The sequence below is a fragment of the Spea bombifrons genome, chromosome 10, assembly GCF_027358695.1.
Source record: "Spea bombifrons isolate aSpeBom1 chromosome 10, aSpeBom1.2.pri, whole genome shotgun sequence".
Lineage (NCBI taxonomy): Eukaryota > Metazoa > Chordata > Amphibia > Anura > Pelobatidae > Spea > Spea bombifrons.
The window spans coordinates 17,371,332-17,394,989 of record NC_071096.1 but is presented as its reverse complement, the minus strand read 5'-3'; positions in this window follow the sequence as shown (position 1 = coordinate 17,394,989).

Below are 23,658 nucleotides of genomic sequence, written 5' to 3'. Positions count from 1 at the left end.
CAGATCCCTGGGGTACCTGACTTGTAACAAGACTCCATTGACATCAACCCTCTGTCTGTCACTCGGCCATTGCCAAATCTGTTCAACAATATTGGGATCCAAACTCAGACTGCAGTTTATTAAGTCTTTGCAACAGTGTCAGACTGTTTTGAAATCTAGATAAATAATGTCTACAGCACCCCCTTGATCAATTACTTTAGGCACCCAATCAAAAAAAGAAAAATCAATAAGATTAGTTTGGTATAATCTTCCCGAAGTAAACCCATGTTTCTGATCTTGAAACCCATGTGACTAGATGTTCAACAATTTTATCCTTTAACGTAGTTTCCATTAATTTCCCCACTACTGATGTAAGACTTACTGGCCTATAGTTGCCTGACTCCTCTCTACTACCTTTCTTGTGTATGGGCACAACATTCTCCAGATTCCAATCTTCTGGGACCGCTCCCATTAAGAATAATTGGTAAAATAAATCTGTTTGCAAGTACACCAATGAGCTATTTTAATAGCTTTAGGTGTATACCATCAGGTCCCATCGACTTATTTCTCTTTACCTTAGACACCGGAAGTATAACATCTTAATCTATGAACTCAACTATATGAAGTAATTTCAGTCTTTTTTTCCTAACCAAGCTCCCTTTCCTATATTTTCATCTGTAAAAAATACTATGTAAGAAATATTCATATTGCGATGGGTTCACACCTTTCCTCCCATGTAATGTTTTAAGAAGAGGTTATTCTCCACCCCTAAGTAATAAATTACTAAATCTCAATTTTAAACATGTGGATAGGTCTCACATTCAATAAATTAAATTGTGAGCACAATTATAAGAAAGGACTGAGAATTCAATTATAAGAAAGGACTGAAAATTCAATTATAGTTATTTATTAAAGATCAAAAAAATTACATCCAAAATCAACCCCTATGGACGTACCAGTATGTCCTGCCGCTACACGGGAGATCAGGCTGGCTTTCTGCATTCCATTCCGGGTCGCATCACTGCTGACATCAGACCCTGCCGGGATATCCAAACGTTCCGATGAGGCACAGACACTGATCGGTTCAGGGAGGAAAGTGAGAAACCATCGACAAAAAAAAAGCAGTGATTTAAAAAAAATCACTAAAATAATAATAATAAAAAAAGTGAGCTAAATGAGATGTCATTGTGACATCACTGGCATTAATAACATGTTCAAGAGGTCCGTAAGAGGACCTCTAACCATGCTGCACCGAAAAAAAACTTACATCCCATTGCCCTAACACAACATCTAAACAGTATAACCCTCCTGGCCCCGTTCACAACCCGTTAAGCCATAAGTATAAAAAATACTACCCTATAGGGTACTATATGTAAGGGATGGATATGGCCCTCTAGAAGAAAAAAAATAAATAAGGATGTGGGGTATCGCCGTAATCAGATGCAGCTTAACAATTTTAGCCGGGTTTCTCTGCCGTAACACATACCGTATTTTCCGGCGTATAAGACGACCCCCAACTTTTCCAGTTAAAATATAGAGTTTGGGCTATACTCGCCGTATAAGACTACCCCTCTACCCAGTACCTTACCGGTGATTGGCTGGTTGTTGTATACAAAGCCTGCTTGGATTGGGTGGGTCAGCTCTCCCTAACATATGCCTGTCCACACACACATGTATAGACATACACTGCCCTCACACACCCCTTCTTTTACACGCATATACACATACACACAAACATATACATACACACACTGCCCTTACACACACACACACACACATATACATATATATATATATATATATATATATATATATATATATACACACACACCAGCTTACACACACAAATACCTACACTGCTCTTACACACACCTGACCATACACATACACTGACCATCTCACACCAACATATAGACACATACACTGCCCCTCTCTCCCCATCTCTTACCTTTCTCATCTTCTGTCTTCCATCCAGTTGTGGGAGCATGAGGTCTGTAATTTCAGACCTCTGCTTTACTGCTCCCTCATCACTACGCGCTGGCAATTGATGCCGAGCGCCGGGACAGCGTGTAGATGTCTTCGCGATTCGCAGACCTTCCCCGACTGTCAGAGAGAATTCCCCGCACCGGTGGAACTCTGATCCCTTACAGCCGGGGAAGATCTGCGCGATGGACGCAGACAACCCCCGCTGCTAGCCACACCTCCTTCCAGCTGCAGCGTAAGTTGTCTACGCGAATTGCATAGACATCTACACGCTGCCCCGGCTACACACCGGGGACTCAGAAGCACCGGTAAGTGGGGTGGGGGTAGGGGGACAGGAGGATCCAGGTCCCCTGCAGCTGCAGGGGATCTGGATCTTAGTTGTCTCATAGTCAGACCTATTTGAGGTCTGATTATAAGATGACCCCGATTATAAGACGAGGGGTATTTTTCAGAGCATTTGCTCTGAAAAAACCTTGTCTTATAATCGAGCAAATACGGTGTGTATGTATGTATGTATGTATGTATGTATGTATATAGATATATACATATATATATATATATATATATATATATATATATATATATATATATATATATTAGTATCATAACTAGACCTGCGTATCGCTACCTCAAAAAATGGTTGCTAACGGTCAAAGAATCAGGAGAGGAAAATTACCACCAAGGCCAGGCTCTGTTACATCTTAACAACCCAACAAAAACATACACTAGAGAACTCCAAAAATTATGCAAAAAAGCCTTTGAACAACAAATTTTGACTAAACAGGAATATGAATATCTCATTAATACAGAAAACCGTATACCCGTTTTTTTACTGTATTCCAAAGATTCATAAAAATCCAACCAATCCACCAGGTAGACCTATTATTTCAGGAATATAATCAATAACTTCTCATTTATCAGAATACATTGACATCATACTACAACCATATGTAAAACAAATGCCATCATACATCAAAGATACAACACAAATAATCAAAACAATAGAAACCATACAATGGCAACCCAATTGGTGTCTAGCAACTTTAGATGTTAGTTCACACTTTACGTCTATTAACCATGAACAGGGAATACAAGCAATAGATCACTGCCTATCCAAAAGCAACATCCCTCAGGAACATATCACATTCATACTAGAAGGCATACGTTATATTCTCACTCACAATTTTTTCTGCTTTAATGACCAATTCTACCTCCAGATTCTCGGAACCGCGATGGGGACCAGGTTCGCGCCTAGTTTCGCTAACCTTTTTATGGCCTTTTGGGAGGAACAGACCATATCCCCCCACCTGGGCGCAAACCTGGTCCTCTGGAAAAGATATATCGATGATATTATTATCATTTGGAAAGACACAACACAATCACTGCAAACTTTCACAGATCAAATCAATCATAATACCTATAACCTCCAGTTTACCCCCAATATTAGCACAGAACAAATCGAATTTCTAACCAAGAAGCCCAGTCTCTAACCAAACAATTTCAACAAAAACATTACCCCAAACAACTACTCGGACACTCTTACAATAAAGCTAAACAACAAAACCGAGAAACCTTTTTCATAGACAAACCACAACAACAAACAAAAGAAAATATAGAACAAACAGCCAAATTAGCCCTACCCTTCAACACCGCACACCGCCAAATCAAGAAAATAATAAATAAACATTGGCACCTACTACAAACCGACAAAACAATAGGTCCATCACTTCCTTCACAAGCTCCCATTGTTTTCACAAAAGCTCCTAACTTAGGTTTGAAGATCGCTCCCACAACCAAACTCGCTAAAGACACACAATATAACAAACACCAATCATCTATTTCGGGATCCAAGGGTTTCCATAGATGCACACAATGTAACAACTGTAAAATCACAACATTTCCTAAAAAAACAGAAACTACAGTATCCTATTTCAACAACACAGAGTACACTATCAGAGAATTGCCGTATTTGCTCGAATATAGGCCGCACTTTTTTCCCCCACTTTAAGTCTTTAAAGTGGGGGAGCGCGGCCTATATTCGGGGTCTAGCTCCCCGCGCCCGGGCAGCGGGGTTAGGATCCACATCCCCCGCAGCGGTGCAGGGGACCTGTATCCTACTCTCGGATGTGCTCAGACAGCCTCCCCTGCCAGCACTTTCCACGGGGGGGGTGAGAAGACTCCCGGGTGTCTTGCGGGGCCGGCGGGGGACATCTACGCAATACGCGTATACAACTTCCGGTGCCGGAACTCGGATGTGCCGGCACCGGAAGTTGTATACGCGTATTGCGTAGATGTCCCCCGCCGGCCCCGCAAGACACCCGGGAGTCTTCTCTGGTAAGTCTTGGGGGCAGAGGTAAAACGCATCGTGCGGACGGTCAGACAACCTCCCGTGCCGGCACCCGTGGTGCTTTTTTAAAGAAAAAAACTTTTTCTTTAAAAAAGCACCAAACTTTTAGGGTGCGGCCTATACCCGAGCCAATACGGTACTTACCTGTAATAGCAAAAACATTATATATATCATTCAATGCCCATGTGGCAAACAATACGTAGGACGTACATGAAGAACCCTAAAAAAACGTATAGCTGAACATTTTTACAACATCAAAAGAGGTTTTGAAAAACACACTTTATCAGCACACTATAAAGAACATCATAATTGTCACATTAGAGGTACCACATATGCAGCTCTCCAGACAATACATCCAGATTGGAGAGGAGGCAATTTCATTGCCAAAATGTCAAGAGCTGAATCTAAATTCATTTTCCAGATGAACACAATAGCCCCAAAGGGACTCAATGCAGAACTTGAAATTTTTGGCTTCATGTGATGAGGGACAGGCCCCCACATTGTTGCACAGTGAATCATGAGCCAGGCTGATTACCCAGCGCCTTGACTCCCCCTGCACGAGGGCCTACCCTCTCCTACAAATGTTTTTCCCCCTTTTTTATGTATATTTAATTTTCATTTATGCCTTTTATTATCATTATTATTATTATTGTTATATTAATATTCATGATCTCCATTTTGATATATATCCTATATATTTTTTATTTGTATTTTTATTTAGTTATATACTTCCATTTTCATATCATTAGATTTTCCACATCACTGTCTTTCCACTACTCATGTCATTCATTCAATTCATAGGACTGCAACTGATCTAAGAAGATTCCTTTAATCCAGTTCGGTCCCCCCCCCCAATCCCTTGTTAATCCAGTCCACAAATTTTCTAACACCCATTAGCAAGTATCCAATCATGTGCATTCAGATCCACATCTAAGGCCCACATTTTTTCATTACCAACAGAGCTATTGAAAAAGAAGCCAAGTGCGCTTCGAAACGCGTTTAGCCTGCTACTCCCCTTGTGCATAATCTGCATCAATATCAACACTGCTCACGGCACTTTGGACCGAGTAAGACTGACTTGTTAAATCAGCAATTTCTTTCAATCCAAATATTTTTTTTTTTAAAATCTTTAACGTGCTCATCACGCACGAGGATAACACTGCTGACACCAAGGATCTCCATTAACCTACTCAGCAGACCTCTCCCTCCCTGCGTCCACAACTGCCAGCAATCCGTTAACTCGGCAGCGGCTAGGCACGGTCGACGAAGCCCACAGGGTAAGTGTGAGAGCTCTGCGGGACACAGCATAAGAAGATCGGTGAGAGGTGCACAGCACCATATTTAATTCTCCCGAAAAATCATAATAAAGAGACACGGTATCTAAAAACATTTTCATAGAAAGGATCGCTAAGGAAGTCCTCACAGAAGACACACCGAACACTGATAAGTGTTATTACCTACAAACTGTGAATAATATGAAATACTCTTTTTCCACAGAGAACTATATTTGAAGTACTTTACATAACAAACAGCAATATTATTGTGTGATCCACTCGGTCTCTGATATATTTATAGAAACCAACAATTTGTACATATTTCACGCAAGAGACATTACCTCTTGATGTTATAATCAACTGCCTTGAGCATATTGTGTTATTTTAATAACCATGCTTTTTTTTTGTTTTTTGTTTGTTTTTTTCCTCCCCATTTTATACCTATTTTATCATAACGAGATACCCTTATAGATCTTATAGGAAAGCTATTTTATGCAATTTATTTTAGAGTCTAACTGCAAGGGCCCTGCAGCTGACCCTATTTTTTGTATTTATTTATTTTTTGTATTTGTTTTAATAAATGTATCTATGTTTCTAAACCACTACATATAGTTTTACTGATTGGATACTTTTAAACATTCTATATCATCATACACACAACACCAGCTGTATTCTAACATACCATTCAGGGACCTTATTAGAGAACAGTAATAGTTTTTATATTCCTTGTTCTATCAAACTTTCGTATGTAATACCACACAGATTACCTTCTGCTTTGCAAGAGTGACTAAAATATGATGTATTCAGAAACGAGGGAAAGCTTGGCATTGTACAAATGTCCCATTCGGTCAGGCTGCAAAATAACTTTATCCGTTTTGCCTGCCGTTCAGGGGGTAATGCTGGTCTCTTTAATTTACCTGTTTCTGGATTTTGTACCTCAACATGTAGTTTCGTCATCAAGGCATCATAGCCATCATCATCATAAACATACCTGGGAACTTCTGGGGTCTGGCTACCCGGAGCCTTCCCTTGCGGGACGCGGCCTGGACTGCACACTGATGTCGGTGGGCGGTCCTGTTGTCGGCTGCGGGAAACACCCCCATTTAAAGGGGAAATGGGCGGAGAGCGGGGCGTGTCAAGACCCCGCTCCCGCGACCCAGAGGATTCAGGTCTTGAACCGGAGGAGCAGCGCTCACCCAGCAAGTTCCCAGGCATGATCATAAAGTTCTGGTTTCCACCATTCTGAGTATAGCAAATTAAAACAAAAAACAGCACCTTTATAAGGTCTTACACCTCCAGGAAATCGATATTCCTCCTTTTTTGTATCTTCCCAAAAATCAATACGTGTGTCATGCCTTCTGAAGGGAACAAATCCTTTTTGAGTAGCTGGCTTCCAGCTGCTTGTCTGGAACAACGGCTGATGCGAATGCCGGTAATCCATTACAGAAGGAATGCCTGATCACAGGATTTTTTTAAAATTATTATTATAGGAAATTAGATGAAAAAAAAATGGTATCTAGAGAAAGACCTTGTTCTGAAGAAAAAAAATATAACGTGTGGGTATGCAACGCGAAGTCACAAAAAACCCAGCCTGGTTATTTAGGGGTTAAATAAAGGTAACAATGTCACATGAAAATACAAGGACTTTCAAACGAACAAATTCTGCATATTTCAGGTGATATTTGGAAAAAAGCAAACTTCAGTAATGCCCTTTTTTCCTTAATTCAGGCACCCTTTCTGTTTCCACATACCGTATTTTCTCGATTGAAAAAAAAACCTTGTCTTATCGAGCAAATGCTTTGAAAAATACCCCTCGTCTTATAATCAGACCTCAACTAGAGGTCTGGCTATGAGACTAAGATCTGGATCCCCCGCAGCGCTGCAGGGGACCCGAATCCTCCTGTCTTATGCCCCCCATTTAACACCCTGCGCAATTCGCGTAGGCAACTTCCGCTACAGCCGGAAGGAGGTGCGGTTAGCAACGGGGGTTGTCTGCGCTTCCCCGGCTGTCTGACAGCTGGAAGGTGTATGCGCGATGGACGCAGACAACCTCCGCTACCAACTGCACCTCCTTCCAGCTGCAGCGGAAGTTGCCTACGCGAATCGCTTAGACATCTACGTGCTGCCCAGACTACACACTAGGGACTCTGAGTCAGAAACACTGGTAAGTTTGGGGGGGAGTTTTAAATGGGGGACATAAGGCATTTTATGAAATGCCTTTTAACCACTTTAATGCCACTCTGCCTCCTGAAATGCCTTATACCTCCCTATATGCCACTCTGCCCCATAATATGCCTTTTAACCCCTTAAATGCCAGAGTAGCATATAGGGGTATAAGGCATTTCTGGAGGCAGAGTAGCACATAGGGGATCAAAAGGCATATCATGGGGCTTAGTGGCATATAGAGGGTTAAAAGGCATATCATGGGGCACAGTGGCATATAGGGGGTATAAGGCATTTCTGGGGCAGATGTGCAACTGGGGGGGCAGGTTGGAAAATAAAAGGAAATAAAAACAAAAAAATATATTTTTCTCAATCATAGCTTTTATTAAAATAAAAAAAAAGTTTACAGGAATTAACATTTACTAGTAAAACTTTTTTCCTATAGGGTCATCTTATATTCAGGCTTTTTCTTTTTTTCTTAAATTAATATTCAGATTTTGGGGGGTCATCTTATAATCGAGCAAATACAGTATGTTACTCACTCTCTCCCTTCATTTGACCCATGCCTTAATATATTTAACCACTGCCTTCTCACTAGGGTGACAACCTGTCCTGGGTTGCCTGGGACAGTCCTATAACCAGTGAACCTGTCCCTTGTGCTCTGATTCCGGGACAATATGGCGTCTATGAGTGAATACTTTTCTCCTTTTTAAGATCATGAGACATTACAGCCCAAGAAGATACCGAACTGCAAACGTAAACCACTAGGTTTGAAAAGGTATATTTTTATCCAGCAACTTGAATAGCAGTCCCGTTCAAGGTAACATGTAACTGCCTCAAGCTTTTCAATCCCCAATTTAATCACCTGGTCCATAATTAATGCAGAGACAGAAATAGTCAAAATTCAACAAATTTAATGCAGGTTTTCTTTTCCTGTGCGGAAACTGGGATTTGAGCATCAGTGCTAATGCAAATAGTCATATATCAATAGGCAAAGCATCTTAGTATTAAGAATGCACCGAAATGAAAATTCATAAAATATTAAATATAGGAACTAAACAAAAGAACTGTTCTCCATGGGAAAATGTTGCTCTTAGAATCCCAGTTTCCCCAGGTTTTGCTTTTTGACCTGCGAATCTTAAAACATAGAAGAGTACCTCTACCAAAAAAAGCAAAAGATGCTGGTGGTTGGCACTCCTGGGTAACCAGGATGGGGTTCAATTCCCTGAAGCATCGTTGCTTTTAAATTATGTTTTAAAATACATTTGGTGACCCCATGGATATGACTCCTCCTCTGTACCTGAGTTAGGGCAGGACTCAAAACACTTAAAAGCTCCTCCCTGAGAGCACCAGTCTTTGTTTTTTTCCTGCCCTACATCAGGTAGGGAGGACTTGTCTCTTGTTTTTCATGGCCAGCATCCTAGGCTAAGCCCCTTTTGGGCAGGGGATGCTTTTTGCACCTTAGCCTGTGGGGTGCTGCACTGTCCAACGCGTTATTGCTGTGACCGTGTCAAGTCGTTTTCCATCTAACTTCCAGTAGCAAGGTAGGAGAAGGCTCCACCTATCCAGGTAGGGTAGGAAATAAAACTCTCGGAAACTCCACGCTTCCCAAGTGTTTTTTTTTCCTGCCTGGTTAGGCGCTTTTCCCGGTTTTTTTTTCCGCATGAGAGAGCCTGGTTTTCGCTGATGTGATTCCCCGCTATTGGAAGCAGGTTTTTCCACAGTTTAGCTATTGGTAGAATATTAGCTCTTAAGAATTATTTTGGACATTTACTTTCTCCACTGAATGCATCATATAACTTGGCTTAATAAGGGCCCAGTTTTGTCTTGAGTGTTTTATAGAAAAAACCTGAAAATCCATCTGGACCTGGCATTTAAAAAAAAAAAAAATGTATTTAACATTATCCGATTGTTACAAATACCTAATTTAACGATGTGTCCTCTTATAACACATTTATATGCCAACCATAATGTAGATTGTGTTATATTATATGTTTGTTTTTCTTTGAAATATAGTTCTATAGTGGTTCTTAAGTATTCAACGTTTTAAAGATTATTTAACATACTATTATTTAATTTCCATTCTCTGAGTTTTATGTTTCCTTGTGGACCAAACCAGTGCATCATGATTTGACCAGAATATATTATAAATTTGTACATTATGAATCTTAAATATTAAGTCCCTAAATCCCAATAATAAATTATTCTTGTATATGATAAATGAGTTTGGGAAAAATGTGTATAATCATTTTGGTTAAAAATAGCCTATATATTTTTTTTTTTTTAGTGTTCCCATCATTTTCATAATTTTTTAGATCTAATATAGGGTCTATACTGGAGTTAGTCTCCTGCAATCATAATTTGGCCACATGCTATTTTTACCAATTCTTCTAGTGTGTTTGTTATAAAAGGAACTGGGTTGGTATTTGGGGCATATACATTTGCTATAGTGAATATTTCATTTTCTATTTCACAAATTAAGAACTGAAATCTGGCATTTGGATCTTCTTAATGGTATAGTTTATATTCTTTCTAATCAATACAGCAACCTCTTTTTTTTTCTTCCTCTTCCAGAGATGACTCTAATATAGATTCTATATTTTTCCTCATATACAGTAGTTTTTTTTCTTTATCCAGTGAGTTTCTTCTACAAGACAAATATCGATTTTCTGCTGTTCTATTAATGTTCTCAGTAAGGATCTTTTAAAGGGGGAATTTAGTCCCCTCATATTTAAAGAGACATATTTTACCTTGTAATTAATTAATTGTTACTGATTTTACTATGAATTGGCCGACCTTGCATATACAACAAAAAAGTGAGTTTACAACAAGAAAGAGCAGACAATTAAATAGACGATCTGAAGAAGAACCATCTATAGAAGATACATAAACTGCCCCGTGAAAGTCACAAGGCAACCTGAAAGTCGATATACCCCCAAAGTGAATAAAAATGTAACCCCTTAACGACCAATGACGGACCTGGCAAGCTTAAACAGTGTTGCTGTAATGCTTCGATGTTTAGGAGGCCTCCTAAGCTCCAATGGTGTCGCTGAAACGCCTCAATAGTGAGACATTCAGTCACACCGAACACCCACCCCAGGACGCACTATGACTGCTAAAAATAGCTTTAAAAAAAAAAAAGAATGGTTTGATGGGGTAAATTGGAATAGCCGGGTTCAAAGATAGGGCATAGACACAGACTGACCAAAATAGAAAAAATGCGCACTTTCCAAATGTGGCCTTTTAGCCCCCAAACAACCAGACAAACCCATGCATGGGTGGTATCACTGTACTCAAGAGATGTTGCAGAACATATATTGGGGGGGTGTTTGACAGAGGCATACACTCGCTGGCCACTTTATTAGGTACAGCTGTTCACTGGCCACTTTATTAGATACACCTGTTCAATTGCTTGTTAACACAATAGCTAATCAGCCAATCACTGACTTTAAACGTGGCATGGTTGTTGGTGCCAGATGGGCTGCTCTGAGCTACTGGAATTTCCATGCACAATCATCTCTATGGTTTACAGTGAATGGTCCAAAAACGTGAAAATATCCAGTAGGGCTGCAACTAACGATTATTTTAAAAATCGATTAGTTGGCCGATTATTTTTTCGATTAATCGGATAAAAAATGCAATTTTTTTTATTTAAAATAATGTAATAAAAAACGTACAATTTACATTTTCATCTCTTTATTGCAATGGCCTCTCACTATTCACCTTCTTATTTTACTGACATAATAATAAAAGCTACAAGAACCCAAACACAGTGTTTCTCAAACTAGGTTTTAATACAAAGTTATTAGTAAATATTAATTCATATGTCAACTATTTTTCATATTTAATAAAAACTGAGAAAAAAGCCTTGTTTATATTTTCTTTTATTTACCAAACTGCCCCCCAGTTATGCACATCTGACCCCCAGCTTGCCACTCTGCCCCAGATATGCCTTATACCTCCTATATGCCAGAGATTCCACTGTGCCCCCTGATATGCCACTGTGCCCCCGATATGCCTTATACTCCTTATATGCCAGTGATATCCAACTGAGCCCCCTGATATACCTTTTACCCCAGATATGTCTTATGCCCCCCTGATATGCCTTATAACTTCCAATATGCCACTGTGCCCCCATGTATGCCTTATACCTCCCTATATGCCACTGTGCACCCTGATATGCCACTCCGCTCCCCATCAATGCCCTGCACCACCCTGAAATTCTCTCTGATTCACCACTCTGCCTCCCCCAGATATGCCACTCTGAAATTCATTATACCCCCATATACCACTATAACTCACCCATACACCACTCTGCCTCCTCCCCCCTCCCATACACCAATTCTGCCTCCTCCTCCCTCCCATACACCACTCTGCCTCCTCCCCCCTCCCATGCTCCACTCTGCCTCCTCCCCCCTCCCATACTCCACTCTGCCTCCTCCCCCCTCCCATACTCCACTCTGCCTCCTCCCCTCTCCCATACACCACTTTGCCTCCTCCCCCCTCCCATACACCACTCTGCCTCCTCCCCCTCCCATACTCCACTCTGCCTCCCCCTCCCATACTCCACTCTGCCTCCCCCTCCCATACTCCACTCTACCTCCTCCCCCTCCCATACTCAACTCTGCCTCCTCCCCCTCCCATACTCAACTCTGCCTCCTCCCCCCCTCCCATACTCCACTCTGCTTCCTCCCCCCTCCCATACACCACTTTGCCTCCTCCCCCCTCCCATACACCACTCTGCCTCCTCCCCCCTCCCATACTCCACTCTGCCTCCTCCCCCCTCCAATACTCCACTCTGCCTCCTCCCCCTCCCATACTCCACTCTGCCCCCTCCCCCCTCCCATACTCCACTCTGCCTCCTCCCCCCTCCCATACTCCACTCTGCCTTCTCCCCCCTCCCATACTCTACTCTGCCTCCTCCCCCCTCCCATACACCACTTTGCCTCCTCCCCCCTCCCATACACCACTCTGGCTCCTCCCCCCTCCAATACTCCACACTGCCTCCTCCCCCCTCCCATACTCCACACTGCCTCCTCCCCCCTCCCATACTCCATTCTGCCTCCTGTCAGCAACGGAGGTTCACAAGACACAAGGGAGCCGGGTAGAGAGGCAGAGTGGCGTATGGGAGGGGGAGGAGCCAGAGTGGTATATGGGAGGGTGGCTCCCATACACCCCTCTGACTCCTCCCCCCCTCCCATACACCACTCTGCCTCTCTCCCGACTCCCTAGTATTTTGTGAACCTCCGTTGCTGACAGGCACTTACACTGCAGCTTCATAGAAGCCTCAGCGTAAGTGAAGGGCAGTAACGGAGGCTGTCTGTGCGATGCAGACCCCCACCAGCTGACAGAGAGGAAGATCCTCTACAGGAGACCTAGATTCTTTGTCAGCCAGTGGGGGTCTGCATCGCACAGACAGCCTCCGTTACTCACCTTCACTTACGCTGAGGCTTCTATGAAGCAGCAGTGAAAGTGCCTGTCAGCAACGGAGGTTTAAAACACCAGGGAGTCGGGAGAGAGGCAGAGCAGTGTATGGGAGGGGGGAGGAGTCAGAGGGGTGTATGGGAGGGAGGAGAGAGACGGAAGTGAGAGTGGAATCCAGGTCCCCTGCAGCGTTGCGGGGGATCTGGATTCTAGTGTTATAATCCGATCTCTGTTTGAGGTCGGATTATATAAGGATAAAATCGATAAAAAACGATTCGACTAATCGATAATGAAAATCGTTGACAACGATTTTCATTATCGATTATTATCAATTTTATCGATTAGTTGTTTCAGCCCTAATATCCAGTTGTAAGAAATTATGACCCTCTTACAGGGATATTCTTTTAGGGAATGTGTGACGAATAAAGCACAAATACAAGCCTATAGAAAAATGTATATTGATATTGAACTAGGCTACTGTTACAGGTTATAAAACATATAACATACAGAAAACATTTGATAATAATACAAAACAAAAAGGGATACTTAAGCACATTCTTGGGAAACCTCTCTCAGCTCACAGGCTTCTCCCGAACGCCATCTTGCGCAGCTTCGTTCTGAGTCTCCTGACCCAGGACACTTCTGTTCGCTGCGCTCTCCTTTCTCAGACTCCTCTTTCTCTCTTCTTTCTCCGACTCTTCTTTCTCTCAGACTCTTCTGACTATTGCAACCCCTAACTAGTCATCCCAGAATTCCTTGTACCTCCCAGAAAGTGGTTCACCCAACCCCTCTTTCCAGAGATTTCCTGTATGACCCAATTATGGAGGAGACAGGTAGTGTATGCAAACATGCACACAGTTATGTTAAGATACATCGGCTTCAGTTGTCTGACCCCCTGTGGGGTATCCCACCTCTGTTGGAGCCTTTGTTCCAAACCCTTTGTAATGCATTACTATGCAAATTACCTTACATTGTAAAACCAGATATCTCACCTTATAGAAACCCAAATCGTCCTCAAAACATTATGCAATAAATGTAATATCACATTTTAAAGGCACCCTTCATTTCTTACACAGTGAGTGGCAGTTGTGTGGATGAAAATGCCTTGTTGATGTCAGAAGTCAGAGGAGAATGGGCAGACTGGTTTGAGATGACAGAAAGGCAACAGTAAATCATATAACAACTCGTTACAACCAAGGTATTCAGAATACCATCTCTGAACGCACAACAAGTCGAACCTTGAAGCAGATGGGCTACAGCAGCAGGTGCCACTTTTGACAGCTAAGAAACTGAGGCTACAATTCGAACAGGCTCACCAAAATTGGACAATGGAAGACTTTGGTGTAAACAACATCTTCTGATGGCTATTGATGCACCATGTCACAAAGCTCATCTCAAACTGGTTTCTTGAAAACGACAATGAGTTCACTGTACTCCAATGGCCTCCACAGTCACCAGATCTCCATCCAATAGAGCACCTTTCGGATGTGGCTCAAGAAGAAGCACATTCAGGTCCTGGAGTGGCCTAGCCAGTCTCCAGACCTTAGTCCCATAAACAATCTGTGGAGGGAGCTGAAGGTTCGAGCTGCCAAAAGTCAGCCTCGAAACCTTAAGGACTTGGAGAGGATCTGCAAAGAGGAGTGGGACGAAATACCTCCTGAGATGTGTGCAAACCTGGTGGCCAACTACAAGAAACCAAAATAGAGCTTTTTGGCAATAAACACCAGAGATGGTTTTGGCGCACACAGAGAGGTAGCCATATGGAAAAGTACCTCATGTCCACCGCTAAATATAGTGGTGGCTCATTAATGTTTTGGGGTTGTTTTTCTGCCAGAGGACCTGGTCATTTTGTTAGGATACACAGCATCATACAACGGGACAATGATCCAAAAACATAAATCAAAACCAACACAGAAATGCTTTACTGAGAATAATATCAAGGTCCTACCATGGCCATCCTAACTCCTGACTTGAACCTCATTGAAAACCTGTGGGGTGAACTGATGAGAGGACAGTACACTATCGTTGACCTTGAAATTTGAATGATCTAGAGAGATTCTGCATTCTTGTTTCCATCATTGACGATAATCCTTTAATAATGCACTGTATTCTATGTCATAATATATTTTTTATATGTTTTTAATACTATTTTTCTGTTTAATTTTTTGTACTGCACAGATCATATTGATATTTTATAGATTATTGTCACAATTAAGTATATCTTTAGTTACTATTGTATAATATCTCATGTTGCATTATAGATTTTGAGATAATTTTTCAGAGGTAAAATATAGGGTTTCTCTTTATATTAATGTTGTGGGTGTGGTCCTATGAAAATTAATAGCACCAGAATTTCACATATGCAATCAAATATTGTTTTTGAATATTTAAGATTATAATTATCCCTGCTAACATAACACATTAAACTTTTCTAGGTTATCTTAAAATAAGGGGTTCCGTCCCTCCATTTTTGTAGCCCACCTCTGCATTTTTTAAGCTCCATGTTTTACTTTTTAACAGATGCCCAAACTTGGACTGGATATTCAAGATCGCGATCTTACCATTGACATAAACAGAGGCAAAATTAAAATTTCCTCTTATGAGTCAATATTCCCTATAATACATCACAATGTTGTACAGGCCTTGCATTCCCTGACTTGTTTTGTTGTCTACAGTTATTCCCACATCCTTCTTATTTAATAATATAACACCTAGTATTTATATAGCGCCTTTCTCCCAGTGGGACTCAAAGGGATTTTTAGCATACGCTCTCAGAATTAAGCTAATTGGCAGCTGAATAATAGTTATTATTACCCAATAAATGGACATTTTTGAGGATGAAGGGTTGAGCTTACCCTGCCAGGATTTGAACCTAAAACCCTGAGGTTTGAATAGGATGTGCAGTCAGGGGCATTTAGTAGCTTTAGTCAGGAGCTAATCTCACCTGCTTTGCCTAACACAGTCTTGTTTAACACCTTTCTAATACATGGCTTTACTCCCATGAGTGACAGGAGCTTTTTTGACGTTTTAGCATAGTTTTGTTCATCCATGAGTCCTCTTTTCCATGTTTAGAAGACCCACAGATTATATATTGTTTTTTCAAGGACATATGAGATTTTCTTGTTATACTTCATTTTTGTATAGTCTGTTACTTGTCCTGATTTTGGAAACACATATGTCTGGTATTTTAATTTATTTTGGTTGTCATGGGTTAACTGAGAGCTCCCACTAGATTCATAGGATATATACAAATTCCTCAAAGAATTAAAATATATCATATACATGAGCTTTAGTATAAGGAGAAAATACTTGCGTGTTTCTGCAGCCAGTATCACTATTTGTCTGCTATCTATATTTGGAATCAAAACTTCAAAGGCCTTTCACACCTTCTGCTGGCTTCATTTAATACCTAGTCAAGCCAGGATTCCAATGCTATGCATATGAAATGAACTACCCCCCTTAACCTGATCTCCACAACATTAATCCCCTCAGTGCCATGCTCTGCTACCCATCAAAAACTCTACAGATGGAAAGGATAAATTCAAACTTACATACCTGGTTTAGTTTGCTTGCCATCCTTCGGAAAACTGTCGGGACATGTTGTGGGGGCGCAACATTTAAGAAGACTTAAATACCTTCTCACAAATAACCTTTCACATGTCGACCAGCCTTCCCTGAGAGAGACTTACCCAATTACAGTGGTCCAGAGTAGGAAACAGCAGGTGCAAAAGGTCAGACCAAAAGATACCCGGTGCCTAATTCCCACCCCCAAAGCATATCACTGCAAAACGACAAGAAAATCTAAACTCCCTATAAAGCCCTATCAGCAGTGGCGTCACAACCCGGCATGAACCGCACAGTTGAGATCTCCCCAGAGTTGCTTGATGATATTAAGGTAAGGAGATTGTGAAGGCCACTCCAGAACCTTCAGCTTTTTCTGCTGTAGCCACTGGAGGGTCAACCTGGCCTTGTCCTTAGGGTTATTGTTATGCTGGAAAGGCCAAGAGCCTCCCATGAACAGCTTTTGTGCAGAACAATGCAAATTGCCTGCCAACATTTGCTGATACATGCTGCATTCATCTTTCCATCAATTTTCACAAGATTCCTTTAGAGCTCACCCACCCCAAAACAAAGTACTTATGGTTGTAACTATAAAGCTCTATTTTGGTCTTGTCAAATTACAGTGGTGAGGTGTGTCAAGGTTTTGTTAGGCATATTGTAACCAGGCTTTTTTGTTGCATTAACTCAGTAAAGGCTTCTTTCTGGCAACTCAACCATGCAGCTAATTTTTGTTCATGTATCATCATATATCGTGCTCCTTGAAACAACCACATGGACTTTTCCAAAGCAGCCTGTATTTCTCCTGAGGTTACCAGTGGGTTTTTCTTTGTATCCCAAAATTTTTTTCTGGCAGTTGTGGCTGAAATCTTTCTTGGATCCTGAATTTTTCACTTCTTACTAAGTGATTGCACAATACTGACTGGTATTTTCAAGGCTTTGGATATCTTTTTATTTCATTTTCCATCTTTATAAACTTCCATTACCTTGTTATGCAGGTCTTTTCAATAAGGGCCATTTGGGTGATATCTGTAAGAAATGGCTTCATGTGATCACTAGCCTTAAATTAGAGACAGTGTTTTTGCATGATCAGTCACATTATGCAAACTTTTGAGCAAAACTGTAATCAGTAGTCATAGTTACATAGTTATATAGGCTGAAAAAAGACATGTGTACATCAAGTTCAGCCTTTCCTATATCTGTTAATTTGTTGCTGTTGATCCAAAAGAAGGCAATTTTGCACTAACCAGGGGAAAAAATTCCTTCTTGACCCCAAAATGGCAGTCAGATTTCTCCTTGGATCAATAAGCTGTTTCCCCATAATTAAAGATTATATCCCTGAATATTATGTTTTTCCAAGTATCCATCCAGTTGCAGTTTAAACGTCTGTACAGACTCTGATAAAACTACCTCTGCAGGCAGAGAATTCCACATCCTTATTGTCCTTACTGTAAAAAACCCTTTCCTCTGCTTTAGTCTAAACCTCCTTTCTTCCAGTCTGAACGCATGACCACGTCCTATGTCCTATGCATAGTCCTGTTTATGAACAGATTTCCACACCAGGGCCGGCCCAAGGCAAAATTCTGCCTGGGGCGAATTTTAAAATGCCGCCCCCCCCTTATCTACCCTTCCTCTCCCTCCGTCCCTGCCGCCCCCCCCTTGTACTTACCTTTCAGCAGTCTTGAGGCGAGTCTCCCTGTTCGGTCTCGGTGCCGGCTTGTAATGCTGAGCGCCGGAAATCTTCAAATTTTAATTTTCATTTTTTGTTTGTTTTTTTTGAATTTATGTACTTAAAGAATTTTTTGGGGTTAGTTTTGCTCTCTTTGGCAATCACCCTCTCATTTTCTAGTTTAGCCCATCTAATCACCTTTTTGCATGCTTTATTGGCTTCCTTATATCTTATATAGGATGTCTCTGATTCGTCTGATTTAAATGCTGTAAAAGCCATTTTTATTTTTAATTTTCTGCTTAACGTCCCCACTAAGCCACATCGGTTTCAATTTGTTTCTTTTGTATTTGTTTCCTAGTGGTACATACTGAGAAGTGTACCCTGCTAATATTTGTTTGAAAATACTCAATTTTTCCTCAGTATTTTTATCCCAGAAGAGTTTTTGCCAGTCAATAAGTTGTAAAGCTGCCCTTATCTTATTGAAATTGGCCTTCTTAAAATAGTCATGGCTTAAGATATCATTGATATGCGGATGATACACAACTTTATCTTTCCTTTGCACCAGGAACTAAGGATCCCACACCTCTAATCAACAGATGCTTAGCAGATCTCCTACAATAATGGGAAACTAGCTCGGAGGAAAACCCTGATAAGCCAGAAGTTCTGCGTATTAGAGGCTAGAGGATAACTTCACCAATCCTATTAATTAACAACCCACTCAGTGTAAAACTTGGTGATTTAGGACTATCCAGATCTAGCGAAGTGCAAAACCTTGGAGTGTTGCTTGAGACAACAGAAAATATGCTGAATCCTGAGCAAATAGACACTGTGACATAAATTCCAGCGCATGAAGTGTAAAAATAAATAAAAATAAAATAATCTATTTATAGAGTTCAATCTCTCACATATGGAAAAAAACAACCATAAAAAATAAAAAGAAATATATATTGCAATGTCAGCAGATGGATAAAATAAGCAATAATGCAATAAATGGTTCAACTCAAGAACAGCTCCAGTTATAAACATGGAGCTTCGTATTGAAGCGTTTCAGGAAGAATCAACTCCTTCTTAATCGATTTTAAAAAGTTAGATTTAGAGTTTGTTTTTTAAAGGTTTAAATAATTTTTCCATTGGTGGGATTGCAAGACCACCATAAGTGGAGATAATCGGCCCAACGGGTTCCACACCTCTGCCGGAATGGAAAAATTGTACTATACACATTTGATAGGTATGTTGGACGTAGTAATAGTGATTAATTAATTTACATTCTGTTTCAATTAACTTTAGGCAATAGATAGCTTTTATATTCTTCAAATAATATAGTAAAAGCTGCTGTTTCTTCATTATTGAGACTAAGCCTAAAAAATTTACATTTTAAAATAATTACTATTCACTAAACTATTAATACTATTAATATTGATCAAATATAAATAAATTAGTCTAATATAAATGGGAATGGCATACTCAATTGTGATTCCTATATATATATATTGCATTTGCACCATTCACTTAACTTGTCAAAACATCATACATTTAACCATAGTAATACTGATAGTTTATATGTCACTTGAACATCTGCACATGAATACTTCACCTCAATACCTCACTTGAATATCATAGGTAAAAATACTTAAATGGAACATCAATACTGGTTTATCATTTCTAAAAGATGTAAGTATTCCAGTGGCCAGTGTTGTCATAAACATGAGATTGCACACACAATGTTTAAACACATTTTCTCTTGTTACTCCCGGTAGCACAGGAGATAGCTCTGCTTATCCGAATAGGGCAAGAAATGAATAAAATCCCCAGAACCTCACCCTTTACCCACAGTTCTTTTCCTGCCCTATTCTGGGTAGGCGGAGCATCCCGCTTGTTGTTTTGTGAGCTTGTGGGAGAGCCTTTTGTCCCAGCGCTGCCATCCCGCTTTGGGTAATTTTCATTTGGGAGGATCGGTTTGCTGGAGTAGGGAAGGAATTATTTTACAGGGTCCCCGGGGAGACTCTAGCACACCTACCTTCGGCAGCCCTTGGGGGGGCTAGCTGGTCTTCAGGACGCCGGGACTCCATTGAATTCTGCCGTCGGTTGCCGCAGGTTCTTCCCCTTTGACGTGCTTCCGGTTTCTTCCCAGTGTCCTTCCGCAGGAAGCAGAGAGCTTTTTTGGCGGTTTCTTGACCATTTTCCCACGGTTTGGTAAGGTTTTTCTATTTATTTGCACTGCTTTTAGTTTGCAGTTTGCTTCTGATGAAGAGTCCTGGTATCCTGTGGTTATTTTGTGCTCTGGTGTTTTTTCTGCCTCTTAGCCCAAGTAGGTTATGAGTCTATGGGAGTTGTCTGCTTCAGTTTTTACTTTTTTTTTTTAACCATCTCCTGTCCTTTATTATTAGGATGTCGCTAGATAAGCCAGACCTCCCTGAAGAATCACCAGCCCCTAGGAAGGCTACGTCTAAGATAAAGCACTTAACCTGTAGAAATTGCAAGGCTACTATGTCTGACGCCTCTAGGAAGTTTTGCTCTTCCTGCCTTAAAGCCAGAGAAGTCTCCATTTCAGAATTTAAAGAGTGGATGAAGACTGAGCTCCAGTCTACCTTTCAGCAGATCCGTTCATCTGTTTTGGATTCCTCGCCCCAGCCTAAGTCAGCTGGCCTCGACCCTCTGCCTGAATTATGATCTTCAGGCCAGGATCCTGGTTCTCCAAGCTCTGTTAGAGACTGGCACCTGGAGGAGCCCGAATCTCCAAAGAAAGGGGAGCTCTTTTCTTTCCAGCGGAAGAGGTGAACAAGCTGGTTTCTGCAGTAAGGGCCGCTCTAGACCTGGAAGAGGAGCAGCCGAAGTGTAAACCAGAACGTTTTTTCAAGGTTCTTTTAAGATGCCTAAGGCCTTTCCTGTTCATGAGAGCTTAAGATCCATTATTACTGACCAGTGGAAGACTCCAGAAAGGAAGCTCCAAAAGGGTCTCCCGACTTTTTCCTTTTCCAGAAGATTTTTCTGAGCTCTGCCTAGCCCCAAGATAGATGCTCCAGTGGCCAGAGCCACTAGAAGATCTACTATTCCTTTGGAGGATTCCTCTCATTTTAAAGATCCCATGGATAGAAAGGCAGAAGGGGCGGCTAAGAGATCTTTTGAAGCCTCAGCAGCAACGTTTAAACCAGGTATTGCAGCAACTTTTGTGGCCAGGGCTATGCGCTTGTGGCTCCAACAGATCAAGAATGTGGCTGATTTTTTATACGATTCAGCTATGGAGTCCGTTCGCATGGCTGCTAGAGCCTCTGCCTTGTCCGTTGTCTCTAGAAGGGCTCTGCCTCCAAGCAACAAATGTGCGGGATCCCCTTCTCTGGGAAGGATTTGTTTGGGAAGGAGCTGGAAATTCTATTAGAGAAAGCTACTGGCGACAAGTATTTTTTGCCTAAACATAAGCACCTACCGCATTTTCGTCTTAACCCTTTCAAGTCTTCCAGAGGTCAAGATTCTGGATCTTGTTAAGGATTTTGTGAGGAAACCAGTGTTTATCCCAGTACCTGCTGCCCAAAGAGGAAGAGGTGTTTACTCCCACATCTTCGTAGTTCCAAAGCATCAGGAGACTTCAGATTAATCATAGACCTCAAGTTTTGTGGCCTACAGGAAGTTCAGGAAGGAATCTATCAAATCCACCGTAGAGCTTCTTTCCGGACGAGATTTTCTGGCTAATCTCGATCTTCAAGACGTCTATCTCCATGAATCTCATAAGTTTCTTCGGGTGGCCATTCCGTCCTCGTTAGGGACTCATCACTTCCAGTTCCAAGCCCTTCCTTTTGGTCTCTCTTCTGCACTGAGAATTTTCACCAAGCTGCTATCAGGCATTGTGGTTTTCCTAAGGAAAGAAGGAATCAAGATAGTCCCTTATTTAGACGACTGGCTTCTGGCAACAGGCTCTCCAGATCTCCTTTCTCAGCAGATCCACAGGACTGACGGCGTACTTCAAGATTTGGGATGGATCATCAATTTTCTGAAATCCCGTCTGCTTCCCACCAGAACAATTCCCTTCCTGGGTTTTATCCTGGGTACTTCTTGTCAGAAGATCTTCCTGCCGACAGACAAGATTCAAAACATAATCAGCCTTACCCACTTAAATCTATCCCGTCATCTCTCCAGTCTGAGGTTTCTCATGCGCCTTCTGGGAATGATGGTCTCTACAAAGCCTTCTTCATATCCGTCCTCTGCAGTGTCTTATCCTGAAGTCATTGGAACGAATTCTCAAGGAAGGTCTCTGTTCTCCCTCAGGTGGTGGCTTCACGTGAAAAGGCTGGGTTCGGGTCTGATCTGGACTGAGCCAACTTGGACTATCATTTTCACAGATGCCAGTTTATCTGGTTGGGGAGCCAGGATGGTCAAAGAGTTCTGTCAAGGTTCTTGGTTGAACCAGGAGCGTCACCTTCACATCAATATGCTGGAACTCCTAGCAGTTTGGAAGGCGCTCCTCTCTTGGCAGTCCAGTCTGCGGGGGAAGGCAGTCAGAATTGTTTCAGACAATCACACGGTGGTGGCCTTCCTGAACAAGCAGGGAGGCATGAGAAGTCTTCAATTGGGAAATCTTAAGAGGATCGGGAGGTGGGCCGAACTCCATCTCTCCCACCTTTCGGCAGTGTTGATCCATGGGAAAGAGAACATCACTGCAGATTTCCTCAGCAGAATATCTGTTCTTCCTGAAGCTAGTTACCAATCTCCGGTATGAAAAGATCTGCAAGTCCTTCTCCTCCTGGTGTTCTGGCAATCAGCTCCAGGGGTCTGTTGTCTCTTAAGGAACATCCTAGAGTTCCTTCTAGCGGGTTTCCATTAGGGTCTGTCTCCAGCCACCCTGAAGGTCCATGTGGCGGCTGTTAGCGCTCTATGGACTGAACGGTTAGCCTCACATCCTTGGATTTCTCGCTTCATGAAAGCCATCTCGAGACTATGTCCGTTCAAGAGGCCTCTGGTGCCCTCCTGGGACTTGAATTTGGTCCTCTATAGCCTCACTTCTCCTCCTTTCAAGCCTCCCGAAGATATTCCAATCAGAATTCTCACCTGGAAGGTGGTCCTGTTGATTGCTTTAACATCAGCTAGAAGAGCAACCGAGATCCAGTCTCTATCCATTTCTAAACCTTATCTTCAGATGTTTGAGTATAGAGTAGTTTTGCATACGCCTCTGGAATTCCTTCCTAAGGTCATGTCACCTTTCCATTATCATCAGGATATTTTCCTTCCGGTCTTCTGTCCTCACCTCAGTAATGACAAAGAACGCCAGC